The 16,947-nt window shown below is 53.4% G+C and overlaps 1 protein-coding gene across 1 annotated transcript in view; it reads right to left on the bottom strand.

Moving 5' to 3' along the window:
• The window catches only part of LOC144892438 (uncharacterized), a 41,186-nt gene extending 24,691 nt beyond the window's left edge, over nt 1–16,495 (bottom strand). The window contains exon 1 of the mRNA XM_078779288.1: nt 16,371–16,495. The gene's annotated coding sequence lies outside the window, so the exon portion shown is untranslated. The remainder of the gene's footprint in view (nt 1–16,370) is intronic.
• Nucleotides 16,496–16,947: the final 452 nt, after the last annotated feature.

The raw sequence follows: 16,947 nt of genomic DNA, 5'->3' as shown, positions 1-16,947 counted from the left end.
TAAAGTCCAGATCTGAAGGAAAGTGGCGAGCTTAGTTGGGAATTGCGTACAAATTACGTGTTGTTCACTCCCCGACTCCTGACGCGTCCGCACACGATGCGAGTGGTTAAGATGGCCGACCTGTGGGTGCGGAAGCGTCAGTTGTGTGTGCTACGTTCAGTGGGCGATGCGCTATCCAGTGGTTGTAGAGATCAGTGGTCCACGGTCCATGCTATAATTACACTATGAGGCAGAGCAAAGCAGAAAAGACAAGTAGGCCTTTAGGTAGGCTTTAATCAACACAATGGTGGCCAGGTGCACAAGAAGAGGCCTAAACAGGGCTTGAAGTCTTGAAGAGGGAACGTTGCATGGATCGGATCGTAGGCTGCCCGCATGTTGTTGGCTGACCAGCTTTTATACAGCAACGATCCCAGAACACAGGAAGTGAGGTACACAGGAAGTGAGGTACACAGGAAGAGAGGCATCAAGAAAACTGGAATTATGTCATACACAATCCTACCTTTCCTATGGGATATTTTTACCTACCCCCCACAAACATAATAGTATTTATACAAAGCTTCAATTCTGGCAGAATTACATAGATCCCCATCGTCGTGCTTCATACATGAGAATGATGAAATGATCTATCTACGAAGATGTCCTACGAATACCTACTTTATCGATAAATATCCAAAGGAAAAGGTGAAAGAGAAACAAGGGAGATCTTTAAGTCCCACAGGATATCTGAGGGGTCCACAGAGCTGGGGTTAACAGCCAACCTCCGTGAAGGCACAGGGTTAAAATCCAATGAAATGTCACAATGAGCTGCGTATGTTTGTGAATTTTTGTCTCCTCCACTCCCCTCCTTCTCTTCTCTTCTCTTCTCCTCCCTTCCCCCCTCCCTTCTTCTGTCCCCTTCCCTCCTCTATCCTCTCCTCTTTCCCCCCTTAGCCTCCTCTCTTCTCCTCTCCTACGCTCACCATCCCTCCCTGCCATTGACCCAGACAGTGAGTAAATAACTTTATGTAAATTAAATTATATATTCATACAATTTAAAGTCAGATTACTACTACCCCTATCACAACTACTAACACCACTATTACGACTACTACCACTACCACTACAACTACTATGACTACTATGACTACAACCACCACTACTACAACTACTACTACTACTACCACCATTACCACCACTACTACCAACCACCACCACCACCACTACTACTACTACTACTTCTACTACTAATACTACTACTGAATGGCTAAACAAATCCTGAGCCAGATCAAAGGTCCTTGCACATTGAAATATAACCCAGACCCAGGGTGAGTTAAGTTCATTATGTAAATTAAATTATTTATACAATTTAAAATCTGATTACTACCAGTAATACCCCCTATTACAACTACCACCACTACAACCACCACTACTACTACTCCAATCACAACAACCCCACCACTATCACTACCACTAATACCACCACCATGACTACTACCACCATTACCACAACTACTACTATCACTACCACTACTACCACCACTACTACTACAACAACCACCACCACTACTACTACTACCACTACGACCACAACTACTGCTACGACTAACACTAATACTACTATGAGTACTATTACTGACATCACCACTACTACTACTGCCCTAATCACTACAACTACCACCACTATCACTACTACTGCCACCACTATCACTACTACAACCACTACTACTAATACTGCCCTAATTACAACAACTACCACCACTATCACTACTGCTACTAACCATCACTATCATGACTACAACCACTACTACTGGCCTAATCACTACAACTACCACCACCACTATCACTACTACAACCACCACTATCACTACAACAACCACTACTGCACTAACCACTACAACTACCACCACTATCACTACTACTACCACCGCTACCACAACTACTGCTGTTACGAACACTACAACCACTATCCCTAATACTAATACCACCACCACTGCTACTACTACAACTACCACCACTGCTACTACAACGACCACTACTACCACAACTACTGCTACTATTAGTACTACTACCACCATCACTACTACTACTAACACTACTACTACTACTACCGGCTGGCTAAACAAATCCTGAGCCAGATCAAAGGTCCTTGCACATTGAAATATAACCCAGACACAGGTCGAGTTAAGTTCATTATGGAAATTACATTATTTATACAATTTAAAATCTGATTACTACCAGTAATACCCCCAATTTTTTTATTTTTTGGATACAAGATCGAGGCTCGTGTAAGAGCTAACATTAATCACACACAAAAAGAACCCAACAAAACCAGACACACAAACCATAAAATGAAGGGAGTGGGAGACAAGATGGGGAGTGAGAGGGAAGCACACAAGTACAACAGCAGAGAACAGGGACATCAGGACATCTGTGGGAGGGAGAGGGCTTGGGGGGCGGTTGGGGTATCGGAAAGGGGGTGAGGGGGGGTGGGAGAGATATAAAACACATGGACACTGCTAGGACTTCCAGGAAAGAAGTCGGTGTAGCGGTTACCGCTGGGTGTACACAATCGCCTTGCACCTGCCAGGACGCGGCCAGGGCGCAATCACCATGCCGGGCTCGTCCGGACGGGCCCAGACGCGCCTCTCCCGGGCATGCCCGAACTCACTGTTCCCGGGCTCGCCCGAACCTCCCGGGCACGCCCGGTCTCGTCTTTCCCGGGCATGCCCGCTCTCGCCTTTCCAGGGCTCACCCAGAACGCCCGGGCATGCCCGCTCTCGCCTTTCCAGGGCTCACCCAGAGCGTCCGGCATGCCCGCTCTCGCCTTTCCAGGGCTCGCCCAGAACGCCCGGGCATGCCCGCTCTCGCCTTTCCAGGGCTCGTCCAGGACGCCCTGGCATGACCGCTCTCGACTTGCCAGGCCGCGTCCAGCACGCCCGGGCAGGTCCAGACTCGCCTTTCCAGGACTCGCCCTTGACACCCGGGCATGCCCGGTCTGGCTTTTCCCGGGCAAACGCTCCGGCATAAATGTGTATATATATTGCTGCCCGATAAACAGTCTTTTCAGAGTACCCGAGTTTGATACGTGCAATAAAGCAACTCGGACGAATTTCCGTCTTTGGTCGCGTCAATTCTTTCGACTCGCGTTGGAGCACAGCTCCTTCATTGGTGACCCCGAACATGGATACGGCAGTGGCTCTTAAACTGCCTACCTTCTGGGAGGCTCACGCGGCTGTTTGGTTCGCCCAGGCGGACTCCCAGTTCGCCCTGCGAGGCATCACCGCCGACGACACCCGCTTCTCGTGGCAGCGCTCGGCTCCGCCACCGCGGCCCGCTCCCTGAGCCTCCTCGAGAGCCCGCCAGCTGCTGACAAGTATGACGCGATCAAGACGCTCCTCCTCGACGCTTTCGCCCTCTCACCGGCGGCACGCGCACGGCGCCTGCTCGACCTGCCCGAGCTCAGCGACACGCGCCCGTCCGAGCGCATGGACTACATGCTCTCGTTGCTCGGTGAGCACTCTCCGGATTTTCTGTTCCGCGAGCTGTTCCTTCGCCAGCTGCCTCACCCGGTACGCCTCGCCCTGGCTGGCACGTCGATCACAGATCCCCGCGCCCTCGCCAGGGAAGCCGACAAGATCTCCTCAGCGGGCCAGCACATCGGAGCGGCTACCTGGAGCCCGCCGCTGTCCGAGGCGACGCCCACGACGCCCGAACGCCCTGCGCGGTTGGAGGCCGAACTGCTGGTGCAACTGGCGGCCGCCACGCCGCGCCGACGGCTCCCAACACGACGGCCGGGGCCTCCACCTGACCAGGCATGGTGTTATTCCCACGCCAGGTTCGGACACAAGGCTCGGACATGCCGACCCCCGTGCACTTTCGGCAAGTCGGGAAACGGCCGGGCCGGCGTTCATTACCAGCCATGAGCGCCGGCCACTCGGGCAACTTGCTTTTTATTAAGGACAAAGCATCCGGGCGGCGTTTCCTTTGTGACACCGGCGCCCAACTGAGCGTCATACCCGCCTCTAAGCAGGACAGGCGGAACGCCGTTTGCGGCCCCTCTTTGGTCGCTGCTAATGGATCGGCCATACGCACTTTCGGCCCGCGCGACGTCACCCTCTGCTTCGGCAGCCAGCGCTTTCAGTGGACCTTTGTGACCGCCAGCGTCCCCATGGCTTTGCTGGGCGCCGACTTCCTCTGCGCGCACGGGCTGCTGGTCAATGTCAAACGTCATCGCCTTGTCAACGCCGAGACCTTCAGCTCCCTGGCGTGTACGATGAGCAGCTCCGCGCCGACCGAACTGGCATGCGCCCTCCCGACGGCGAACGAGTTCGCTCGCCTGCTCGCGGAATTCCCGGCCCTCACGTGGCCGACGTTTTCGGCCGTCGCAGTGCGACATGGGATCGAGCACCACATACCCACTACGGGCCCGCCGGTCTACGCCAGGGCCCGCCGCCTCGACCCGGCCAAGCTCGCCGTGGCAAGGGCCGAGTTCGACGCGTTGGAGCGCCTCGGCATCGTGCGGCGCTCCGATAGCGCGTGGGCCTCACCACTGCACATCGTGCCAAAGCCGGGGGGCGGATGGCGCCCGTGTGGTGACTACCACTGCCTCAACGACGCTACCACCCCCGACAGGTACCCGATCCCGCATATCCAGGACTTTTCCGCCCGTTTGGCGGGACGGGTCATATTTTCAAAAATTGACCTGATACGGGGATACCACCAGGTACCAGTCCGGCCAGCTAACGTCCCGAAGACGGCCGTCATCACGCCGTTCAGCCTGTTCGAATTTTTGAGGATGCCGTTTGGCCTCAAGAACGCGGCCCAGGCATTCCAATGCTTGATGGACGGCGTGCTGCGCGACCTGCCATTTCTTTTCGTCCATCTGGACGACATCCTCGTCGCCAGCACGTCCCGCGCCGAGCACCTCCTCCACCTCCGAACACTGTTCGGTCGCTTCAGCGAGCACGGTTTAATTGTCAACCCGGCCAAATGCCACTTCGGCACGACGACCGTTGACTTTTTGGGCCACTGCATCACCAAGACCGGGGCCGTGCCGCTGCCGACCAAGGTCGAGGCCATCACCACATTCCCGCGTCCCCGCTCCATCAAGGCCCTACAAGAGTTCCTCGGCATGGTGAATTTTTATCACCGATTCGTGCCCTGCTCTGCTCAGCCCATGCGGCCCCTTTACGAGGCCCTCCGGGGCAAGCCGGCCAAGCATGACATCGTCTGGTCCGCGGCCATGGACACGTCATTTGCGAGCGCAAAGCGGGCCCTCGCCGACGCGACGCTGCTGGCTCACCCGGTGCTCGACGTGCCCATCGCCCTCACTACGGATGCCTCCAACTACGCGGTGGGCGCCGTCCATGAACAATGGGTGGACGGGGTTTGGCAGCCACTCGCTTTTTTCAGCCGGCAACTCCGGCCGAACGAGTTAAAATACAGCACGTTCGACCGCGAGCTCCTCGGTCTATTCCTGGCCGTTCGCCATTTCCGCCACCTCCTGGAGGGCCGCCCATTCACGGCTTTCGTCGACCACAAGCCATTGGTTTACGCAATGGCCAAAGTCACGGAGCCGTGGTCGGCCCGCCAGCAGCGCCACCTCTCCGCCGTGTCGGACTTTACCACGGACATCCGGCACGTCGCCGGCAAAGACAACGCCGTGGCCGACTGTCTTTCTCGGGCCAGCGCGAACGCGGTCCACCTCGGCGTGGACTTCGCGCTCATGGCAGTCGACCAGACCACCGACACCTCGGTGCAGGCCCTCCGGGCGGCGGACACGGGCCTCCGCCTGGCCGACATCCCCTTCGCGGACACTGTCTTGCTCTGCGACATCTCCCAGGGCCAGCCTCGCCCCATCGTGCCTGTTACCTGGCAGCGCCGCATCTTCGCCTCCATCCACGGCCTTTCTCACCCGGGCCGGAAAGCTTCTCAGAAGCTGGTGTCGGCGCTTTTCATCTGGCACGGCCTTCGACGGGACATCCGCGACTGGGCCAACGCCTGCACGGCCTGCCAGCGGGCCAAGATCCACCGCCACACCCAGGCCCCACTGGCACCTTTCACCGTGCCTGAACGGTGTTTCGACCATGTCCACTTGGACCTGGTGGGTCCCCTGCCCCCATCGCGGGGGTTCACCCACCTGCTCACCATGGTGGACAGGACCACCAGGTGGCCGGAGGCCGTACCCCTCACCTCCACCACCACCGCCGACGTGGCGCAGGCGTTCATCGCCACCTGGGTCGCGCGTTTCGGCGCACCGGCGGACATCTCGTCCGACCGCGGCCCACAGTTCACGTCCGAACTTTGGGGCGCGGTCGCCCGCTCGTTGGGAGTTACTCTGCACCGCACCACGGCCTACCACCCCCAAGCCAACGGGTTATGCAAGCGGTTTCACCGCTCCATGAAGGCCGCAATCATGGCCGGCCTTCAGGACGACGGTTGGGCCGACCGGCTGCCGTGGGTCCTTTTGGGCCTCCGCACGGCCCCCAAGGAGGACCTCCGGGCGTCCGCCGCCGAGCTCGTCTAAGGCCAGCCGCTCCGCGTCCCGGGCGAGTTTGTGCCTGACGCTACCAGTCCCTGGTCTGCCGCTCGCCATTGCTCGGACCTCCAGGAGGCCGCCTGATGGTTTGCCCCCGTGCCAACGTCCCACCACGGTGGCCCCCAGTCTTACGTCCCCCCGGCGCTTCGCACAGCGGAGTACGTCTTTGTGCATCATGACGCGCACCGGGGGCCACTCCGGCCACCGTACGACAGGCCCTTCCGGGTCCTGCGACGGGGCGACAAGTCATTCGTCGTCGACTTCGGCGGCCGGTCGGACCGGATTTCTGTGGACCGCCTCAAACCGGCGCATGTGGACGTCGACCAACCACCACAGTTGGCGCTTCCTCCATGGCGAGGCCGCCCCCCGTCCACAGTGCCCCCCGCTCGACCACCCACCACCACATCGGACCCCCCCCCGTCCCTCCAGGGGTCGCTTCGGCCGGGTCATCCGGACCCTCCTTAAATTGACCCTGCCGGTGCAGGTCGATTCTGGAGGGGCGTGTGTCGCGGTTACCGCTGGGTGTACACAATCGCCTTGCACCTGCCAGGACACGGCCAGGGCGCAATCGCCATGCCGGGCTCGTCCGGACGGGCCCAGACGCGTCTTTCCCGGGCACGCCCACTCTCGCCTTTCCAGGGCTCATCCAGGACGCCCGGGCATGCCCGCTCTCGACTTGCCAGGCCGCGTCCAGCCTCGCCTTTCCAGGACTCGCCCTTGACACCCGGACATGCCCGGTCTGGCTTTTCCCGGGCAAACGCTCCGGCATAAATGTGTATATATATTGCTGCCCGATAAACGGGCTTTTCAGAGTGCCCGAGTTTGATACGTGCAATAAAGCAACTCGGACGAATTTCCGTCTTTGGTCGCGTCAATTCTTTCGACTCGCGTTGGAGCACAGCTCCTTCATCGGTATTTCAAAAAAGTGGATCTGGGGTGAATTAACAGGGGTAGAAAAGATCAAGGTTTTGGATGGGGGAAGATAAGAGATGGTGGTGAACAGCTGTTTTAAAGACCTGGAGGGAGGAGTGGGATTGAAGAGAGTGAGGGAGTTTGTTCCAGAGGCGGAAGTAAAGAGGAAAGAAAGAGTGAAGGTGATCAGAGAGTCTTGATTATGGCAATTTCACCAGAAGAGGGTTGCTGGCAGATCTTGTGCGACCTGTAGGAATATTTGGGGGACAGAGCACAGAGAGAGTTGGTAGAAGACAGAAACACCACCTACCTGCCTGTGGTGAGTGAGTGAAAGGCCCTCACAATCAGCTTAATCGAGGGAGATTCCAATGATTCTGAAAGCTTTCGTTTCAACAGCGTGAAGACGAGCTCGGTGTGAGGCAGGAGCACCAGCCCAGAGGGGAGAGCAGTATTCCATTGAGCTGTGGATGAAAGCCTTGTATGTGGTGAGGAGCTCAGGTGTACCAAGGAAGGACTTCGCACGACGGAGGATGCCCAGCCAGCGACTGGCTTTGGAGGCCAGCTTGGAAATGTGGTTTTCCCAGGAAAGATCATGGTAGATAGCGAGACCCAAAAGCGTGAGTGACGGAATTTCTTGGAGAGGATTGTTGCGAAAGTCGATGGGAGGGCTATCCAGTCGGTCTTTTCAGAGAGACATAGTAAGAGTAAGATTTGTCAGGATTGAAAGACATGTTCCACTTGTTTGACCAGTCTGTGATTTTTGTCCAGGTCTGCAGAGAGTAAGGAGGCTGCAGACTGCCGATCTGAGGGATGAGGAATGGAGCGGCAGAGAGTGGAGTCATCAGCAAAGTGATAGAGAGGATTTTCCAGAGAGTCGGAGAGATCATTGATGAAGACCAGAAAAAGCACAGGGCTCAGAACACTGCCTTGGGGAACTGCAGCCAGAACAGGAAGGGGAGATGAGAGAAATACATTCAGGGCCACACGTTGACTACGACCAGAGAGGAAGTCCATAAGCCATGCGTGGAGATTTTCATGGATACCATAGGAGGAGAGTTTGGTGAGCAGAGTGGGGTGCCAGACCGTATGGAAGGCACGTGATATGTCAAGGGAGACAGCTCTGATTTCCGGTTTGGCATTGAGGACCTCCATCCATTGTTGAGATAGCAGAAGCAGCATGTCCAGAGTAGAATGAACTGGTCTGAAACCAAATTGATGATCAGAGATCAAGCCATTGGAGAAGAGGAAAGATTTCATATCTGAAGCAATGATGTCTTCCATGACTTTGCTGATAATTGGGAGCAGGTCTGTAGTTGCAAGGATCTGTTTTTGCACCGTTTTTGTGTAAAGCGGTAATGTTTGCTCGTTTCTAAGCTGATGGCAGATGACCTTGAGCAAAAGAGGGGGTGAAGAGAACAGAGAGAGGGTGTGAAACAGCAGCAGAGCAGGATTTCAGTAGCCGTGGGCTGATGCCGTCTGGTCCAGTTGCAGAATCAGAATCAGTGTCGAGGATTGATAGAAACTTCTCCACCTTGTCAGGAGAGAAGGACACAGAGTCCAGGAGCAGCTGGGTTCGACCGGGTAAGGTGGGAACAGAGAGAGATGGGTTTGGGACACAAGATTTCGAGGCAAACACAGAGTTGAGGCATTCGGCTTTGTCATGTGCGGAGTCAGCTGTGTAGCCATTTGAGGTAAGGGAGGGGATGGAGGGGGAACAAACACGAGGAACAGATTTGACCAGACGCCATCAGGATTTGGAGGAAGGAGACAGGTTTGAGAGTTCAGTCTTGAGTGGAGGGATATTGTTTCCTGGCTCTCCTGAGGGTAGACACACACTGGTTCCGAACTTGGTGGAAGGTACTGAGATTTCCTTCAGTTGGATTAGCCTTCCAAGAGACAAAGGCAAGTTGTTTCAGGGCAACTGCCTCACCACAAGATTCCGTGTACCATGGACGGGAGGAAGGGTAAGACAACTGAAGACGAGATGGGGGTAAATCTGTGCATAAGAGAGAGCAGTTTACTTTGGAAGAATTCCAAGGAAGAGTTGATGGCAGAGGCAGTGGAGATGGGAGACCAGTCCAGATGATTGATGGCTGCTTGAAGACCATGCCAGTCGGCCTGAGTGAAATGCCAGACTCGTCGACGTTGAGGAGGCTCTCTGAGAATGGCCAGAGAGATTGCCACTTTAACAAGCATATGGTCAGAAGAACCGATTGGAGCAGAAGAAGAGCAGCAGACATTTGCAGGTAAGTTTTGTCGTGAAAATCAAGCTCAGACACGACTTGACCTCTGGGTAGGTTTAATATCATTTAGATCTGAAGTACATCCTGTAAAAATACATTCATGCAACAGGCATTAAAATCAGAGTATTTCATGAGCAATGGTCGATTCAATATGGCAATGGTCCAATAGAGAGGACAGTCAGCGCAGCATTTAGGGGCGTACATACCATTCAAACTACAGGACTATGTCACAGTGAGTTCCGCTGGAGTGTCCGTGCGCCCCGGTTGTCCCGGGTCTTATAGACGCCCCTTTTGAAGCGAGCACACCCTGGGTTCACCTTGGTATAATTTCACTACAAGTTTGTCATAACCAAGTCTAGAAGAGAAGATGTTTCATTGACTGAGATCCGGATCGGGACATTAACAGATTGTGTCAGTCCCAGTGAGTTGCAGAAGTCCTTTGCTGAGATGCCATTGCTGGTGATAGAGGAACCCACACCTAGCCAGCTGGCATGATGACAGTTCAAGTCACCACATATGAGGAACAGAGAGTTGGGATGAGTGGATATAAGTTAGTCCATGTTGTCAGACAGTGAAATGTAAATGGAGTCGTCACTGTTTGGAGGACGGTACAGAACACATATGAACAAAAGGTGGGAGCGGAGAGGAAGCCGTAGCCATAGGTACTCCTGGGGGTGAGGTGGAGAGAGGGCAGTGCAAGGAGAGTGAGGAAGAGAGTTTTTTTTAAATAAAGATAGCAACCCCACCTCCAGGACAAGGCTCAGGTCTATCATACCGGAGGAGGGAGTAACCAGGAAGAGACATTAAGGAATCAGAAACATCTTGAAGGAGGAAAGTTTCTGTTGAGCAGATTATGTCTGGTTTGTCAGAAGCAACCTGTGTGGAGAGATCAATCAGGTTTGAGCGAAGGCCCCGTATGTTTGAGGTCCATACCGTTAAGGAAGAGGGTGGGGGAACATCGGGTGCAGAACAGGGGGGGAGGAGGGATAGAGTCAGATAGAGTCCCTGTATAGAGAGAGTTACGACAACCCAGAATTAGAAGCGATTTTGTTTCCATTGTTTGTGCCATGCACTAGTGCACTGCCCGCTAGTGTGTATACATTGTGCGTAACCGAGTACAAAATTTGAGTGCCTACATTGTGTAATTTGTGATTTGCACCGTGCCCCTCGATTTTGATATGATTTTCTCTTAGTCCAAGATAAGAATCGGATTTTGTTTATTGCAACAATCTTTGTTCAGAAATGTAGTTGTATGTGGGGAGGAGAGGGAGGAGAGGGGGAAAAAGAATAAAAGGGAAAGAGGGGACAGGAAGTGCCTATCATTTTCTGGACTACCTTGCTCTCTTGCGTCTTACTTTCTTGACTAGCATGCATGCACACAAAGCCGACAATGTGAACATTTTCAAATCTCTGTTAAAGACTCATTTATTTGAAAATGCCTACATCTGATTATATCTTAGGTTTTCTTCTTGTATAATTTGTATTTGTATATTCATCTCGTTGGCTTTCTTCTCTTTTCTAAGCGCTTAGAGGCTCCTGCAATTTACGCCATATAAATTCCTATCATTATAACAAGATTGCCTTAAAACCATCTTGACAAATGACAGAAATGTTGATTTTAAATATGAAAATTAAAAAGTAATTTAACTTTTCATGTAGGCGCACCGGGAGAAATACATATGCACAATTAAATTGTAATTATATAAAAGGCCCAGAAATTGTAATCCAGACTTGCAATGGAAGAGTATGCATGTAAAACATACCCGTTTTTCATAGCAATGTTCAATTAGTTGTATGGTGTACATCTAAACGATTCCAAATTACATCCATGTACATAATAATAATAACAATAAGAACAGTATTTATATAGCGCCTTAGCATGAAATGAACAAAGCGCTTCACAACATATCTTGAAGACTACAACTTACATTACACAATCTTAGAAGAATGCGACTTAAAGCTACTTTTCAAAAAATACAATTAAGTTACTTTGGAAATAAATGTGTTTTGAGTTTTGCTTTGAAAGTTTTTATGTTGTGTGAGGTCCGAATAGTTATAGGTAGTTTGTTCCAGGGGGCAGGTACGAAGTTGCAAAAGGCTTTGTCCCCGTATGGCATATGAGTTCTATTACAGACAAGGAGAGTCTTATCAGCGTGTGATCTTAAGTATTTGGCGTCATTAGAATGAGTGTGAGTATTAAAGACAATACTGTAGCGGCTACCGCTGGGTTTTCACAATCGCCTTGCACCTATCAAGGACGCGGAGCGATCACCATGCCGGGCTCGTCCAGGACGCCCGGGCAGGCCCGCACTCAACTTGACAGGCCTCAGTCGGGACGCCCGGGCATGCCCGGGCATGCCCGGGCAGGCTCGCCCTAAACTTGCCAGGCCGCAGCCAGGACGCTGGGCCACGCCCCCTCTCGCCTTTCCTGGGCAAACGCTCCGGGATAATATGTATATATATTGCTGCCCGATAAACGGGCTTTTCAGAGTGCCTGAGTGTTTGGTTTGATTAAAGCAACTCGGATGAATTCCAGCTTTTTGTCGCGTCCATTCTTCCGATCGACGTGGGAGCCCCAGCTCCTTCATTGGTGACCTACCGACATGGACACGGCAGTCGCCCTTAAACTGCCTACCTTCTGGGAGGCTCACGCGGCGGTTTGGTTCGCACAGGCGGATTCCCTGTTCGCCCTGCGAGGCATCATGGCCGACGACACCCGCTTCCACCATGTGGTAGCAGCGCTCGGTTCGGCCACTGCGGCCCGCGCCCTGAGCCTCCTCGAGAGCCCGCCAGCCGCTGACAAATACGGCGCGATTAAGAAGCTTCTCCTCGACGCTTTCGCCCTCCCATCGGCGGAACGCGCATGGCGCCTGCTCGACCTGCCCGAGCTCGGCGACACGCGCCCTTCCGAGCGAATGGACTACATGCTTTCACTGCTCGGCGAGCACTCTCCGGCATTCCTGTTCCGGGAGCTGTTCCTCCGTCAGCTGCCTAACCCGGTACGCCTCGCCCTGGCAAGCACGATGATCACAGATCCCCGGGCCCTTGCCAGAGAAGCCAACAAGATCTCCGCCGCAGGACAGCGCATCGCAGCGGCGACATGGGACCCACCGCCGTCCGACGCAACACCCATGGCGCCCGAGCACCTGGCACGGTCAACGACCGAACTGCCGACGCAATTGGCGGCCGCTACACCGAGCCGACCACCTCCAGCACGACGACCGGGGCCTCCACCTGACCAAGCGTGGTGTTACTATCATGCCAGGTTCGGACAGAAGGCCCGGACATGCCGACCCCCGTGCACCTTCGGCAGGCCGGGAAACGGCCGGGCCGGCGTTCATTACCAGCCATGAGCGCCGGCCACACGGGCAACTTACTGTTCATCACGGATAAAGCGTCCGGACGGCGCTTCCTGTGCGACACCGGCGCCCAACTGAGCGTCATACCCGCCTCTGACCAGGACAGGCAATCCGCGGTTTGCGGCCCCTCCTTGGTTGCGGCCAACGGATCGACCATCCGCACCTTCGGCCCGCGCAACGTCACCCTCTGCTTCGGCGGCCAATGCTTTGCTTGGACGTTTGTAACCGCAAACGTGCCCATGGCTCTGCTAGGCGTCGACTTCCTCTGCGCACACGGACTGCTGGTGGACGTCCAACGGCGTCGTTTAATCAACGCCGAAACTTTCAGCTCCCTGGTATGCACATTGAGCAGCTCCGCGCCGACTGAGCTGGCATGCGCCGTCCCGGCGGCGAACGAGTTTGCTCGCCTGCTCACGGAGTTCCCGGCCCTCACGTGGCCGACGTTTTCGGCCGTCGCAGTACGGCATGGGATCGAGCACCACATACCAACCACGGGCCCGCCGGTCTACGCCAGGGCCCGCCGCCTCGACCCAGCCAAGCTCGCCGTGGCGAAGGCCGAATTCGACGCGTTGGAGCACCTCGGCATCGTGCGGCGCTCCGATAGCGCGTGGGCCTCGCCATTGCACATCGGGGGCCACTCCGGCCGCCGTACAACGGGCCCTTCCGGGTGCTGCGACGGGACGACAAGTCGTTCGTCATCGACATCGGCGGCAGGTCGGACCGGATTGCGGTGGACCGCCTCAAGCCGGCGCACGTGGACATCGACCACCCACCACGGGTGGCCCTTCCGCCGCGGCGAGGCCGCCCCCCGTCCACGGTGCCCCCCACTCGACCGCCCACCACCACACCGGACCCCCTCCCACGACCCGCCAGGGGTCGCTTCGGCCGGGTCATCAGGACCCCCCTCAAATTGACCCTGCCGGTGCAAGTCGATTCTAGGGGGACGTGTGTAGCGGCTACCGCTGGGTTTTCACAATCGCCTTGCACCTATCAAGGACGCGGAGCGATCACCATGCCGGGCTCGTCCAGGACGCCCGGGCAGGCCCGCGCTCAACTTGCCAGGCCGCAGCCAGGACGCTGGGCTACGCCCCTCTCGCCTTTCCTGGGCAAACGCTCCGGGATAATTGCTGCCCGATAAACGGGCTTTTCAGAGTGCCTGAGTGTTTGGTTTGATTAAAGCAACTCGGATGAATTCCAGCTTTTTGTCGCGTCCATTCTTCCGATCGACGTGGGAGCCCCAGCTCCTTCAATACTCTCATTATTAAGTATTATCAAAGACAACAAACAAAGCGAGACAATAAAATAGAGCGTTCCTCGTATGTATTCAATGCAAGGCCAGAACACGCGAAGATCGGACAGGAAACAACATGGCGTCCACAGACCACGTGACCAATTTTTTTCGGACTCTTCATGTCGCAACTCTCTCTATACAGGGACTCCAGGGTCAGATGAAGGGTGAGAGTGGGAGGTATGGAGAGCTGTTGATAGTGTGTCAGAGATTGCAGAAGAGTTAGGAGAACAGGAAGGATGAGGAGGACAAAAGGTTTGATGGTGATGGGATGAGGCACAGTGAGGGGTTGTTTGAGGCGGGGCAGAGCAAAGTAAAAGGTTGGAGGAGGTGGAGGAATGAGATAGAAGGGAGACAAAGTGAGGAGGAGGCAGCTTTGAGGAGGAGGGGGGAATGAGGGGGAGAATTGGAGAAAGATGGTAGGGGGGGAAGAGATTTGAAGGGGAGTGGTGAGGGGAGAGTTTTGAAAGGGAGGGGTGAGGGGGGAGTTTTGAAGCGGAGGGGTGAGGGGGGAGTTTTTAAGGGGAGGAGAGAGGAGAGAGGAGGGAGATTGGAAAGGAGGGGGAAAGGGGGGAGTTTTGAAGGGGAGGGGGAGGGAGAGATTTGAAGGGGAGGAGCAAGGGGGGATTTGGAGGAGACGGGAGGGGTGAGGAGGGAGAATTGAAAGGGAGGTGTGAGGAGAGGGTTTAGAAAGTGGATGATTCATGAAAAACGAACATTTATTACAAACTGTATTTATTGTGATTTTAAAGTCGAAGATCCATTTTAAAATGATCGAGGAGGGATGGAATGAAGGTGAGTTTAGAGAATGTAGGGAGGAGGAACTGTAATAGATTTTATTTTTTTTGAAGTGGAATGAATTGAAGAGGAAATTTTAAAAAGCCTTTGAAATAGGAAGAAAAACCGCGTGTTGTAATAAACCACTGAATAAAACACTGCAGGGGAAAGTTTAAACATACTTAAATGATATTCAAACAAAACCGTGAAAAACAATCTGGGAAAAGGCCCTAAGTGAGGACATGGATTTGAGAAAGAAGGAGAAAGGGTTGAGTGAGTATGGAGGAAACTCGATTTGGAAAGGCTGGAGAAAGGAGATAAAGGAGGCGGGGCAACAAGCACGTGTCCGCTTGGAGAGAAGGAATTTTTAAAGTAATGTGTTTTTCTGTTCTGTTTTTGTATTTAAAACGTTTGACAAAGGATAAGATGTTTGTGGGAGGTAAGGGGGGGAAAGAAAATCAAAGAAAGAAACAAGCAATACAGTGAAGGCAAGAACTTATATTCACAATAACTAGGGGGGGGGGGGCTCGAGAGACCAGGCTGCACACGAGGTATGAACAAAAAAACGACTAATTACACAAAGTTTGCAAAAATGACAAAACCAAAACTAACTAGAAACACAATAACAACAACAACAACAGGCATTTTAAGGCCATTTTCCCTGCAAGAGCGGGGGTTAGCCTTGCGGTCCCCATGACAATCTTCTCCAAATTGGCATGGTTCTCTTTTTGAGACAATGTTTTTTATGGCCGGATGCCCTTCCTCACACCAACCCTTTGAGTCGCCTCTTACGACACACAGGGATACGGTGTACCTATTCTAAATCGGGGTACACACCGGTAAACACACACAATAACACATACGCAATAAAAAGATCAAGGTTTTGGATGGGGGAAGTATCACTACTACTATTACTACTACTACTACCACCACCAGTTCTATCACTACTGCTACTACTACTATTAATACCACTACTACTACCACAAGTACTGCTACTAACACTAATACTACTATTAGTACAACTACCACAACTACTACTACTACTACTACCACCCCGACCACAACTACTGCTTCGACAAACACTACTAATACCACCACAACTACCACTACTACTACCAAAGCTACTACTACTACCACCACAAGTACTGCTACTACTAACACCACCACCACAAGTACTGCTACTACTAACACTACGATTAGTACGACTACCACCATCACTACTACTACAACTACTACCATTACTGTAGCGGTGTGAGAGATACGCCAGCACTCACAACACGTACGACCACAGATGGGTGTGCTCAATGAAAACCCGGCAGGTCCTCTTGGTGAAGCAACAAGCACTTCGCTTCCGGACTCCGGTGCTCCGCTCGCGGCCAGGACGTCGGTTTCCTCCTCTCGGAACGCCCACTCCCATTCGTCGAAACTACCACCACTGGGGCTCCAAGCTCATTTGGGTACTTTAAATATTCAGTTTCACAGAATACGACATCCCTCCCCACCCTCGTTGTACACCTCACATTTGCCAGAAGATGATTGTTTAACACAAAACAAGGACCACTGTGTTACTACTACACCACCACTACCACCACTACTACTACCACTACCACTAGTACTACTACCACTACCACTACTACTACTACAACACTACTACTACCACTACTACTACTACTACTACTACTACTACTACTACCACTACTACCACTACGACTACCACTACCACTACTACTACTACTTCTACTACCATTACTACTACTACTACTACTACTACTACCACACCACCACTACTACTACCTCTACTACCATTACTACTACTACTACCGCTACTACTACACCACCACTACTACTACT

This window comes from Myxine glutinosa, chromosome 5, assembly GCF_964187855.1.
Source record: "Myxine glutinosa chromosome 5, kmMyxGlut1.1, whole genome shotgun sequence".
NCBI lineage: Eukaryota > Metazoa > Chordata > Myxini > Myxiniformes > Myxinidae > Myxine > Myxine glutinosa.
This window is presented reverse-complemented; position numbering and strand designations above follow the sequence as displayed.